This window comes from Typha latifolia, chromosome 14 (genome assembly GCF_019914945.1).
Source record: "Typha latifolia isolate L0001 chromosome 14, TyphaL0001v2, whole genome shotgun sequence".
NCBI lineage: Eukaryota > Viridiplantae > Streptophyta > Magnoliopsida > Poales > Typhaceae > Typha > Typha latifolia.
The window spans coordinates 4387592-4401713 of NC_133099.1; positions in this window are offsets into that span (position 1 = coordinate 4387592).

The following is a 14122-nucleotide window of genomic DNA, read 5'->3' on the forward strand; positions in this document are numbered from 1 at the left end:
AGATAATAGAGTCCGTCACGCATTTCACCCAAACCAATTATCTTCCTCGTATCCAGATCCTGCAAAATGCACCAATAAGGGAAAAATATCACTGAACAATTTAAACCTTTTGTCAATCGCCCTACTGACAACAAATCAACTTTGAATGTAGGAACAAATAACACATCATGCAATTTATAGACATAATTCAAAGGCATAGATCCTTTAGCAATAGTTTTGGCCTTCTCTCCACTAGATAATAATACGGGTAATAACGAGCAACCTTTGTCTTTATGCAATATTTTTGATGATGAGGTGATATGATTTGTTGCACCACTATCGATAATCCAATTTCAACGAGCTAATTGAGACAAACCTGGTTTTGTGACCACATTTGCCTTAGGATTAAGGGTATCTTCTGCTTGATTATTGAGAAGCTCCATAATCTGTTTTAATTGGGCCTCTGTGAATGTGGTGTTGGGTCCACCTTCTTCACAACTCGCCTGGTTGACTGCAGAGTAATTGGGCCGAGCAGAGCCTGAGCCCGGATTGGACTTAACCTTTGGATGGCCAGGGGGGTAGCCATGAAATTTGTAACACTTTTGGACCCAATGTCCATCGGCATCACAATAGGTGCAGTGGGGTCGCACCTTTCCAGAACCGGGTCCATTACGTTTGTGATTAGAATCAGGACGATCGCTCCTCTCGTTCTTCCCCGGTGATGGTGGATAAAGCTTGCAGACAACCATGGCAGCAACCGAGGTCGACTCGGTGGAGGCGGAAGCAACTCCTAGATGGCGTTGTTTCTCCTCTTGAGCAATGAAGGAGTATGCTTCGCGAACCGAGGGGGAAGGTTTCATCAAGAGGATTTGACCGCGGATTGCACTGTAAGATTCATTCAAACCCATTAGAAATTGCATTACCTTTTGTTGCTCCGATTGTGGTGTTTCACAATGCATCCCTAGTTCGTCCCATAGGGTTTTCAATCAAGTGTAATAGGCGGAGACAGAGGTGGTTTCTTGCTTGTGGAGAACGATGTCCCGTTGGATCTCAAATATGCGGGCTAGATTGCCCTGAGAGAATCGGGTATCGAGGTCCTCCCAAACTTCTCTGGCAGTGGAATAAAAATTCACACTGGCAGCAATTTCTGGATCACAGGTGTTGACTATCCAAGAATGGATAATGTCATTACATCTTGACCAAATGGCATGACCTTCAGGATCATCTGCTTCTAAAGGAGCTAAGATAGACCCATTGATGAATCCGAGCTTATTTCTTGTATTCAAGGCTCGAATCATGGATCTTTTCTAATTGGAGTAGTTATCTCCATTGAGGGGCTTGGAAACGAGAACCAATCCGGAATGATCGGAAGGATGAACGAAGTAAGGATTGGAGAGGTCAGCAGGGGATTTTTATTTCCCTACCTTTGATGGATTTGGTAGAACAACACCATGAGAAGAAGAATGATTATCTTCAGCCATTGAGGGTAATGAAGGTTTCGATGGATTAGAATATGACTGCAATAGAACTTGGTTGCTAGGGTTCTAGCTCTGATACCATGTAAAAGGATTAGAATGAGAGAATTGTATGTTTCACTAAAATGAATCAAGTACATAAATAGGAGGAGATTACAACAATCTCTCCTATAATTAAGCTTGTCTATCCAACATATTAGGATATTGTTACTATATACAAGGAAAGTAAATAACCAAATCAATAATAATAGTAATAAAATCTGATTTTGAAATTTCTTTCCTGATTTTGATATTTTTTTTTTCCAATAAACACCCTTCTTAAGTTGGAATCAAATATGTTTTCAATATTTTTTTCCAACATTTTCTCCATAGATAGATTCCGAATCTGGAGAAGTTGTGAATACCAAAGTTGTAGATCTGGAGGTTGACAATCTTATCCAATTAGTTTAATATTATTCTGACATCTGTAAAATATTTTATAAATATTTTTCCAAAACTGTGCAGAACTAGGTTTAGCTAATTAAATAAAATCCTATCGTACTAAAGCTTTAACTAAACCAAATAAATAAATAAGATAACTAGACTTAATCCATTGAGCCCAATCTCTCCGTGATGTTATTCGATCTGACCCAGTTCGTATCGAAAGATATAATTAAAATAGTGAAGGAAGGTCAAAACAGGACATAACTGTAACAAAAAGAAAAAGAATTGTGCGCACGTGCTCGGCAAGTGCACTGACTTAAGGGCGCGCACGTGCCTTTCCCCTCTCTCTTTTCTTCTCCTTTCCTTCTTTTCTTTTTCTTCTTTCTTCTTCTCCCTGCCAGCTCACTTCCCCATCTCCTTCCCGTCGTGTCGGAGCATCACCGGCACCGCTGACCCCGTGGATTGAAGCACCAGAGCTGCCTCCCCTCCTAGTAAGTCAAATCTATAATTAATTAATTAATTAAATTAATTTGAGTTTTCTCTCCGAAACTTCCCCTCTCGGTGTAGCCGTGATCCGACTGACCGACGATTTTGTGCCTTGCCTCACTAGTCAGGTGAGCTCCCCCTCTTCACGAGGATGCCCCCGATGGCTCCCTTCGGTGCCCTCGTGGCCTATGCCATCCGGTGGCCCCTCACCTTGGCCAGTCGCCGACCACCTCTAGCAGCTCGGCTTCCCCTCGGTAGGCTTTCAATTATCAAGAGAAGCATGTCGGTGCATTCCGTCGGGTTGCTGACGGCTAGGTTAGCCGGCAGCCTGCCTTCCTCCCTCCTTTCGGTCGAGATGAGGAAGGAGGGGGTGGTCGAGCTAGGTGCAGCTAGCTCGAGCTTTGGGTTGGGGTTGAGTGCGGCCAACCCGGCGCTCGCATTCTAGGCTGGGCCTGGTGGGCCTAGCTTGGGGCCCATGTGTCGAGCCGTGCTGGGTATGGCTCATGCTTTTCATTTACTTTTTTTTTTATCGAGGTGGACTCCATACCCTATAATGATGATCTCGTGGCGTAGTTGCTGCTAGTGTTAAGAAAGCGGTTCACGCAAGTAAAACTCCTATAATCTAGAGTAGTGTAGAGAATGAAATGTCGTAATTGATGAAATCATCACATCCATATCATGTATGTGCATATGTTTTTCTTACCGTTATTATTACATTGTCATGCATGGTAATTATATTTTGTGGTTCGATATGATTTCGCATATTATGATGTCTTCGCATACTAATTGAGCATGATCATGTGTTTAGCATGCAAAATATGATAATGATGGGTGTTACATTATGTTTGCTTTGTTGGATAATATCATGCTACTTGCACACGTACATGACCATAAAGTGGGTGACTGCTAGGTTTCTATAGTACCCGACACCTCCCCAACTAGGGTTAGAGGCGGGGGATATTCTTATACTTTTATACATTAGGGCCAACGCTTGAAGTCTTAGTCTATTGATCCTAGACAATTAGGCAGTCGTTTCGTTTGACAATAGGGAGATGTACTATTGATCGACAAGAGTCATACCATTTAAAATATTTAAGATAGAGAGAGAAGGATAGGATGACGTAGACCTAGCGATACTTGAGACACATGGTGAGGGCGTCCGTGAGTGACGACTCATAATTTTCGCCCGGTGGTGCGATGATGATGTGGAACCGAGGGTTTAGATAGTAGTATCGATGTGCAATACTAACCGTTATGATGGGCTTACGACTGAAGTCCTTAGTTTGCGATGGCAGACAATTAGTCATATTATTTGTCAGGAGATGGCTGGCGATTCTAGCACTAGAGTCTACCCTCCATTGGGGTATATGTGTGGTCGGGTGTGAGGATTGATGTGGCTTCAGGTGTAGCTCTGCATGAGCTTATGTTGCAGACTTGATAGTCTGAGATTTGTAGAAATGTGGGCTTTTCGCATGAGTCTTCTTTTTCTAATTCCTATTCTTATTCTTAGTTTATTCATGTAAATTAAACTAAATGGTTTGAAACTCGTGCGTGGGCTTTATCATATTTTTGGTTATGGATATGTATTTTGGGTTTGTTGTGGCCTTAGTGTTATGAGCTTTTTGTCTGTATTATTTGTGGAAATGTGGGCTTTTCGCTTATATATTATATTGAAACATTGACCAGCAGGTTGTATGGTAATCACGTGGGTTCTTTCCATGTGAGGGGCACGTGTTTGGTGGCGGGTGTTACAAGAACGGTAAATATCCGACATTGCGGAGGTCGTCGGAAAGTGGTGGATTGTCGTGGGATGGTGGTGGTCGACCATATGATTGGTGGCTCATGGAGGTAGATAGCTAGGGTTTGGAAGACTGGAATATTTCTTTGGCTATGATCTACTCTTAGATAGATAAATATGATCTAATAGCTACAGTAAAAAATAAAGACGAGATAATAAACATAAGTTAACTTAATTCTCATTCCACGATTCTCCCAATCAACACATGACCACTCTTATTTGTAGGAGTAACAATCCTAGCGGATTGGATCCACATGTGGATTTTTTAAATTATTTAAATTTTAAAACAATAAGATAAAGTTAACTAATTAACTTAAGTCGGCTCGACTCGACTTAACTGAACTAACTCGACTCTAGTGATTGGATCATAATAGCGACCCAACCCATCTCGAGCTTGGGCTGGGTGCAGCACAGCACAACACTTTTTGATAGGTGGGACTACAAGCAAGCCAGCCTAACCCAAGTTAGTGGTTGGTTGGGCAATGACCCTACCTATTGGATTAGTTGCAGCCCAACATATTGTTTTAGGTCTTGGGCTGGCCCAAATAGAATAATTATATTTTAATTATCTTTTGATTTATTTTAACCTATTATTTAGTTAATCATGTCAAACTTTAGCCTTGATTAATCATTTACGAAAGATAGGTTATTAATTTTAATAATTTGTAACAATTATCTTCCTAACCCTATAATCACTGTGGGTCCAAATCTAAAAACGAAAGTAGATTCTGACTCACTTATAGAAAGTTAGGATTATCGTGGATCTCTAAAGTTAAGAAGTAATTAGAGATCAAACGATTAGATGGTCAAGTGCTTTTGGGATTGAGATAGATTCAGGAAGGAGAATGAATCTATCATGAATCGTGGAAAGGAGAGGACGAAAAGGCGTGGTGGTGATTGACCTAGGATTATTGTACGGTGATGGAGATGTTAGTGGTGGAAGTCGAGGTAGTTAGTAGGAAAGGGATATAGAAGAAATAGGATAATTCCTTAGGGTCAAAAAGGTGCACAGCTAGACGAAGATGAAGGTAGCAATGAAGATCCAAGATGGTGGTTAGGGTTCCAAAGCTTGGAGGTAGTCGAATAAGGAAGGAGATGATCTTACAAATTAACTTCAATATTCTCAGATAAAAATTCATGTGCACCTATTTATAGGTGTCTCCCTAACTCAATAAAACTTGGCAATATGATCGAATAGGCTCAAGTCTTATTGCCTAACATGAGCAAAAATATTTAATTAAAATAGCTAAACTAGAGTTCCTTGTTGTTGAGCGTTCGAACGTCACTTTATTTTCTTGACTCTTGAGAAAATGGTGTTCGAACGCGGTGTTCAAATGGCTATTTAATCTTCTGCTCTTGGGATATTGTGTTTGAATGCCAATTTATTCCGCTGCTTTCGGAAAATTTGTGTTCAAACGCTTGAAGAGCCGTTCGAATGTCCAATCTCGAAATTGGGTCTTTTGGCTGCTGGAACTTTATTTCCTTCTACAAACAAACTATTAGCTAACTATTACAAATTGTTATAAATCAATTTTTACAAACAAACTATTAACTAACTATTGCAAATTGTTATAAATCAAATTTTAATAATTTAGACTCTGGCGTAAGTGTGTTGTTACTACTTCCTCATAATTGGGACTTAGCTCTAATTAGAGTTTAGCATGATGATTATAATTTTGCTTAAATTAATCTTACCAAATGAGTCGGTGATCTAGGTATATATGTATTAATTGCTCATGTTGGAGAATTAATATAAATTACTGTGGGGAAATTGTATTAAATAAGTTATCTTATTTAACAAAGTGAATTAATTAAATATTGCCTATGTGATTTACTTTAAATTTATAATAATTAGTGGAATGATAATTTGAGGTAAATTATTTTAAATTACTTTTAATAACGTGTCAGACGTCGTTAAAACCATCCTAGCTTTACATGATTAATAAATATAAGAATTCTTAGATGAACTTACCCAAGCTTATAGTGAACGTCAGTAGGATTATTTAATTAATTATTCTTAGGAATATTATGGCTAGAATTGTATTTATCTTCATTATCAAGGTGGACTCCCTATTATGCAAGGATGATTCCATAGCGTAGTTGTAGTTGTATTAGGAAAAAGATGTTAGGCAAGTGAAACTCTTAAAGTCTAGGAGTAGTGTAGATAATGAGATGTTTTACTTTATAATATCATCACGTTCATATCATACACGTGCATGTATTTATTTACTATTATTAATGAAAGTAGTCAATATTAACTTTATTACTTTTTGACATAATTACATTTATCATGACATACCCATGGGCATGATCACGTGTTATAGCACATAATATATGATAATGATGTGTGTTTTATTATGCTTGTTGTGCTATAGAATATCATGCCACTTACACACATTCATGATCATAAAGAATGTGACTTCTATGACTCGACAGTATCTGACACCTCTCTAACTAGGATTAGGGGACATCAAGCGTGGGTCCTTATATATATAAAGACCCACGCTTGATGTCTTAGTCTTGATCACAAACAATCAGATAGTCATTTTGTTGGGCGATGGAAAATTTACTATTGACTGATGAGAATCAAACCATTTAGGGTATTTAAGTTAGAAAGTGAATGGTCGGATGGCGTAGACCTAGTGGTACTCAATGACGTAAGGTGAGGGCCTCCGTGATCGGTTGCTCATAATTTTCCACGTGGTGGTGCAATTATGTGGAGCTGATGGCTCGGATGGTAGTATCGTGATACACTTAGTTAGAGTCTTTTCTTATTGCATTAGTTTTTTATTTTCATTAAAATAAATTTTCTGTAGGTCGCGTTCATTCAAACCCCTTTGTCAAAGCCTGCATCAGGTTCGTAAATACAGAGAATGCGAAATATGTGTTCGAAGGCGATCGAGCGTGTTCGAACGCCTGCATCGCGTTCACACATACAGAGAACGCCTTTTGTGCGTTCGAACGCAATCAAGCACATTCGAACGCGATCGGCAGGATTTCACTAGGATTAGGATTAATTATTGTTATTAGGGCTTATTGGCTAGCCTCTATAAAGGCCTGGATGGTAGCCAAAATTATTATGCTATTGGATTATTGATTTTTTTGCCTCCTATCTTCTCTTTATTCTCTCTATTCTAATCTCCCCCCTCCCTCTTCACCAACCTATCACCTCTACCGTTGGCAAGGTCTCTCCTAACTACTAATCTCCTCGTCTATCGAGTCCTCCATCTTCTTTGGAATCTCATCCACTTCTTCCCCTTCGTCTTAATCATTTAAACAACATCAACCATCCACCTTCATCTCCATTACCATCCATTATCCTAACATCTATTCCACCCGTCACCATCACTATCACCCATACTAAATCATAATTTTGTCCATATTGCAGTTCAAAGGACATAAATATAAAAAATATAGATCAGGAAGTTACAGATCGATTCCACTTAGTTTCATAATTTACTGACTACGGGAGAATATTTGGTGAATATTTCCTTCTATTGCGTAAACTGCTTCCTGCAATAAATTCAGATCTTGAAGGAATCGTTCCGTAGACCCTATCATTGGAATCAAAGCCTATCAATTTGGTACTGTAGAACCCATCAATTTGGTATTAGAGCCTATTAATTTGGTACCGTAGAACCCATCAATTTGGTATCAGAGCTAGACGAACCTTATACCTCCACTAATGGTTGCAACAAAGAAAATGATGTCGACAAGGAGACCAATAGAGAGCATACCGACAAGGGAAGACTCAACTCACGATAACCCTAACTGTGAGGCCGATTCCTTTAGAGCGACCACGGTAGAACTGAGTCAACCAACATCCATGGGTGTGAATAGGTGCTTGGCGGATGAACTTAGGGACATGTTCCAAACATTGTTGCATAGAGTTGACGCAATGCAGAATGATCATAATGCTTTAAAGGAATATGTCATGAACCGATCGACTTCGTCATCTACTCGACGACGATCGGTGCCTCAAGAAGGACCGGCGGTCGAACCACACCAAACCGATACCCCATTGGTCAAGGTGTGACATGTTAGTCTCAATGATCCTTTTTTACCTATGTCTACACATCATCCGCCACCTAAACAAAGAGGCGAGCGGCGCTAGTGCGCTTCGTCGAAGAGGAAGATGGCACTTTGAGGATGAGGTTGATCCCTTCGGAGATGGTGATGGACGCGCTCGAGAATTTGGAGAAGGAGATCAATATGCACAAAGGTTCAGATCTAAACTAAGGATCTTTCGCGAACCCGACAATGCTATTCGTGGGAGAATCGCACGCTTGGACTTTCTAAAATTTCAAGACAGTGATCGAGCGGATTGAGTGTTTCAAGTAGAGCAATACTTTGATTGTCAAGGGACAGCGGAGGACACAAAGGTCCAGATGGCAAGCTTTCACTTGCAAGGAACGACATTGCATTGGTATAGATCAGTTATTCGTAGTGGAGAATTTATCGGTTAGGCTGACTTTTGTAGGAGGATTATACGCAAATTTGGGACATCGGCATATGAAGATTTTGCTGCCCCATATCGATGTGCGATACTGACTTATGTGATGATCTTATGATTGAGGTTCTTAATCTATGGTAATAAACAATCGGTCATGTTGTTCGTCGCGTAATAGGCTAGCAAATTACTATCATGGTCTATCGTCCCTTGGGGTTGTTTGTGTTATCGGGTATGAGTGTTGATATGGCTTGCGAGTGTGGCTTTGTATTAATGTAAGTGAAAGACCTGATAGTTTAAGGTAGTGCATATCTTATTGTATAGTGTTGATATGGTTTATCGGCGGACCTCGGTGTAAGCTTGAGTTTGAGGATATAATAGTCCGGATTGGTGCATATTATGTTATAGAGTGCTAATGCATGTGCTCATTAGATAAACATAATAGAGTATTTGGTACTGATGCACAGATTGTGAGCATGATGAGCATATTCATATTTATTGCATGGTTGCATCATTATTTACACTATTTTTAGATTGTAAAAAGTAGGTACTTGTTTGGCTTTACACTCACCAGTTTTTGGTAAAAATAGTCTCAAATCAGTAGATTACCCAAGGTTGTGGAAGACCTTGCGAAGACTGGTTTATAGTTTATTTTTACTTATTTTATTCATGTAAAATAAAACTAGATAGCTTGTAACACTTGTGTGGGCAATTGCATTTGTATATGAATATTTATTATAAGGCTTGTTGTGGCCTATAGTGTTATGAGTTTTTCTTATTGTACTATTTGAGTTCAATGCACGTGTCGTTCATGTGTGCGCTTATTTTTACAAGGAATGCTACACTATCACTAAATTCAAAAGATCTAGGTTTAAAACCAATAGGCAGGGAAGCGGAACCAATCACAAACCCAAAACAAGAACAAATAGAATAGTAATGGATGATATTAACTATGTGTTAGCAAAGCTAGTAGCAACACTAATTTGAGGAATAACTCAATCACAATACTAGAGTAGAAAGTAATTAAAAAAACCTAGACACACGTATGTATCTAAATCTTCGACAATGATATCACTCATTTGCTTAAATAAATACAGAATACATATTAAAAAACTAAAGCAAAGATGAACATCAAGATTTTTACATGGAAAAATCTAAACGGGAAAAGAAAACTACGGATCAAAATCAATCACTAAAATTGTATCAATTACAAGACTGACTTACAAAATAACCCGTCAATCCCCACGACTTTATTTCTCTCAGTATCGCTCGCTAGAACCCACGATTCACCACTTTCCGTGATTGATCTCCAATCTTAGTAGCCCTCGAGATTGATCCTTCGTCTAGATGACCCTTGAGAAGAAAGCTTGGTGCGATGTAGCTTTAAGAACTCTTTTTCAAAAGCATTGATCAACCCCCTAGAGTTAGAGCATCATAACCTATATATATATATTACCAAGATAAAGCCAAATTCAAGTCATATCAGAACTCACATAAGTCTAGAGTTTTGCATATTACGCAGCTGCATTTGAACGAGTTGATTTGTTCTCAAGTGCATTCTAACAAGCCCAAGCGAGTTTGAACGCAATGACTTGATTTTTACTAGTTGAGTTCGAGCACGCAAACACACTCCTCTATATGTGTGAACGTATACAAGGTGCGTTCGAACGACCCTTGACTGCATTCGAACGATAAAAATGTGTTTTCTGTAATTGCGAACGCCTGAACACGTGTTCTCTGTATTTGTGAACACCTGAGCATGCGTTCGAACGGCCGAAACCCGTTCTCTATCGATGTGAACGTCTAAGTGCATGTTCGAACGTGTTTTGGATGTGTTCGAACGCGGTGCGAATGCAGAAACTTTTCTCCTCTCGATCTTGAAATTCTTCAATCCAAATGCTCATGTACATGTATAAAAGCATTTAGAATTTTTTGTACACAATTACCAACACTAAAAATCTAACAGTAATAATCACTCAAGACAATTACAAGCAAGAATCACAAATTTATGCAAGCCATAAAGAAGAGAAAATAAGATATAAGATTTACGTGGTTTGACAATGTGTCTACATCTAAGAGCGATGCAGATCTTCAATCCACTAGTAGGGATGTAAGAAAAAAATATTTTCAAGCCTTCAATCTCCTCTAAATACAGTAGGTACGTTCTCTCTCAAAAGGCTGTTGATTATTTACCCTAAACCTATCTTAATGATATTTATGGGTTTGACTAACGAAGGAGAAATCATATAGGGGCATTAAAATGACTACCTGAGTGCGTTCGAACGACCTTTTATGACTCTTTGTAAATTTGAACGATAGCTAGGCGTTTAAATGCCATTGGAACATGCTTCGAACACACTACAAATGCCCTTTTAAATTAAAAAAGGAAACAACAAGAGCCACCACCTCCACCAACACCTTTGAGCACCTTGCAACCACATGCGTCCTCCCCTATGTTTCTAGTTAACATAAAGTGAAGGTCCATAGTCCAACTCATCCAGAGAGAGTTGTGGCAACTCCTCCACTTGTTGCATATCACCTATTTTAGGGTTAGAGCTGGCAATCGAAGTACCATTCTATACTATACCTCCCAATGCTGCTCTCCAGGATATAGCAAGTTTGCTACTTGGTGCTCAATTCTTCTTAGAGGAGATCATACTCAACTTGCCCATGCTTGGCCCGGCCTAAGTGCAAATTGCTAATGGGCGGCATGGGTCAGCCCTTTGATTGCCTGGCCCGACCTGAAAGTCTCTTAGTCAGCCAGACCCAAAAGCCTAGCACTTAAAGCCCAAAGCTCGAACTTTACCTAATTCAAAACAGATCTGAAGATTGACGTATACAAATCCAGATGGATCCAATTCAAGACCTTACATCTAAATGGATTTGATTCGTTTCCCTCCCTAGATTAAACATCAAAAACCCTAACTTTACCCGATTCAAAACTGAAGACCATGAGATCCAAATCCAGATCTCCATCTAGATCCAAAAATAAGAAGCTTCCCGACCTTATTGGACGCATTGGCCTGGACGACCTTCCTTGCCATGCTAGTGAGCAACGTGATCCTGTCGCAACCTGCAGATTCTGGTGAGACAAAGTTCACTAAGATCTCGACCCGCCCCAGCTCCGCCACTGCATTCTTCGTGAGCGCCACCGCTACATTCTTCACGCAAGTGGATGCATGTGATGCTCGTCATCGCTATTATGCACCCCGCATGCTGTTACCATTACTTTCACCATGGAGACAAAGATGAACTGACGAAGATGGAGGATGCTAAAAACTAAACCGAGGGCAAAGGATCTATATGTAGTTCAAGCTTGAATGCTTTCGGATGCTTGAGGCTTACTGTAAACCTTTGATCTTTAGTGTAGCGCAGCGCCTAGATTATTGGATTAAACACTATTGATCTTCAATCTACTTGTTCAGTCATTCAACATCTCACCCAATAGTCCCATTAAGCTTAGCCCGGCCCAATCTCTCATGGCTTGGTGGGCAGTAATAAATTAGATTATTCTAGCCCGGCCCAAACCCAGCTCAGCACCACTCACTCGCTGGCGGGTTGGCAAACAACTGCTTAGCCAGTTGGCCTAGTAGGTCGAGCTTGCCCAAAGATCACCTCTAATTCTACTAAAGATAAATTTTAGTTGGGAAAATATTCATAAATGAATTTTACCTATATTTGCTTGTGTCCAATGACGATAGACAATGCTTGCCACAATGGCTTGGATATATCGAGGTAGATACAAAAGCAAGCATACATACTCAAAGCAAAAGAGATCACGCTATCATCCACCTGAAATGGTCTACCGGTTCCGTGGTGGGGTGAAGAAGATTAAGCTATGCCAACAAGAAGTGAGAAGCGAAGTACAAAACGAAGATACCAAATCCATGGTCTAGAGAGAGGTTTTCTTTTTCTCTATTTCTAACTCAATTAAATATGAAGTATTTTGACAATGATCCTAATAAAGTAATCGGAAAAAGAATAAAGAATTTCTGATAATGCAGTAATGATATTCTTTTTTATATTTATCACTAAATTTGTATATTTCAAAAACCATATGAGTATCCAAAAGAAAGAAAAAAAATCAAGAGGTATATGCTAAAAGGGTCGAAATTTTGCTAGGCAAGTAAAATCCTTAAAAAATAATAACCTCTTTTTTAATAAGGAATAATTATACTAGTCCACTTTGAAACTTAAATAAGTTTCTAGTTGAGTTCTGACTCATCCGATCCAGCTCAATAAAATTGCTGAATTAAACAGTGAATTTCAAATATAAGTCACTTACGATAAAATAATTTATATTAAATTTTTTTTGGAAACTTTGTATATAACACCCTACTTTTTAATAAAATTATAGTTTATGCATTATATTTTTTACTATATACAAATCGAGCACTATGATTTGATAAATATATGCATAAAACACCCTAGATTAGAGATATTTTATTTTTTAAATAACTAAAATGATCTTAGTATGACTTGGTTGAATATATTTTTATAAGTTTTTTAGTATAGTTAACTTAACCCAGAGTTTGATTAAGTTTAACTAACATTTCAAACAATAAAGTGTTTTCTACGTATATTAGCTAAATTATAGGGCTTGATTTATAAATAGTAAAAATATAAGGTGTAAACTATAATTTTGTTAAAAGATAAGGTGTAATGTATAAATTTTCCTAAATTTTTTTTATATATATGGCTTTTCATTTAGCAAATTTCAAATATAAATACAAATTAAAGTTGTGTTTATCTTGCGAAAGTTTTGTCACATCTAAGAGCTCTTCTTATATACTATCCATACCTATCTATCTTTCTAAGATAAAAAGAGATATAACCGATGATATATGTATGGGTATAATAAGAGATAAGTGCTATAACCGGTTTAGCAGAGGATTACTTATTTCTAAATCATAATTGTAGTTAAAAGAAAAAGTATTTTTTTATGAATAATTTTCTAAAATTATCTTATTTGTATATATACATTTTTAAAATTAATATTTACATATATTTGTATATATACCCTTCTAAGCTCTCTCTATATATACCTTCTAAGCTGGTGGTTATTTTAACTAGTTATTTTATGTGTAGACCCTTAAATTTTTTTATTTATGTATATATCCTTTTAGATTTCATATAAATTTATATGTAGACCCTACGCATTATATTTTAATAATTATATTATCTTAGTAAATTATCAAATAAAAGATATATATATCATTAATGGAGAGTAACGCATATGTATCGGAATAAGCGTATTAATATTTTTTATAATTAGCTTAATAAAAGTTTAATTAAATTTTAAGATTGAGTTAAACTAAATTTGATAGGGGATTGAGATAGAGAATTAAATTTAAATTGAAGTATATAAAGTTAAGGGAATCAAATTTAATATGGTATCATTATATCTATCACATTTGAACGTAAAATCTAATCCTTTTAACTACTGTTCTAAGGTATTTTTCCACATCCAAAGTAACAACAACTCACATGCTTGACACCCAATAATAATCC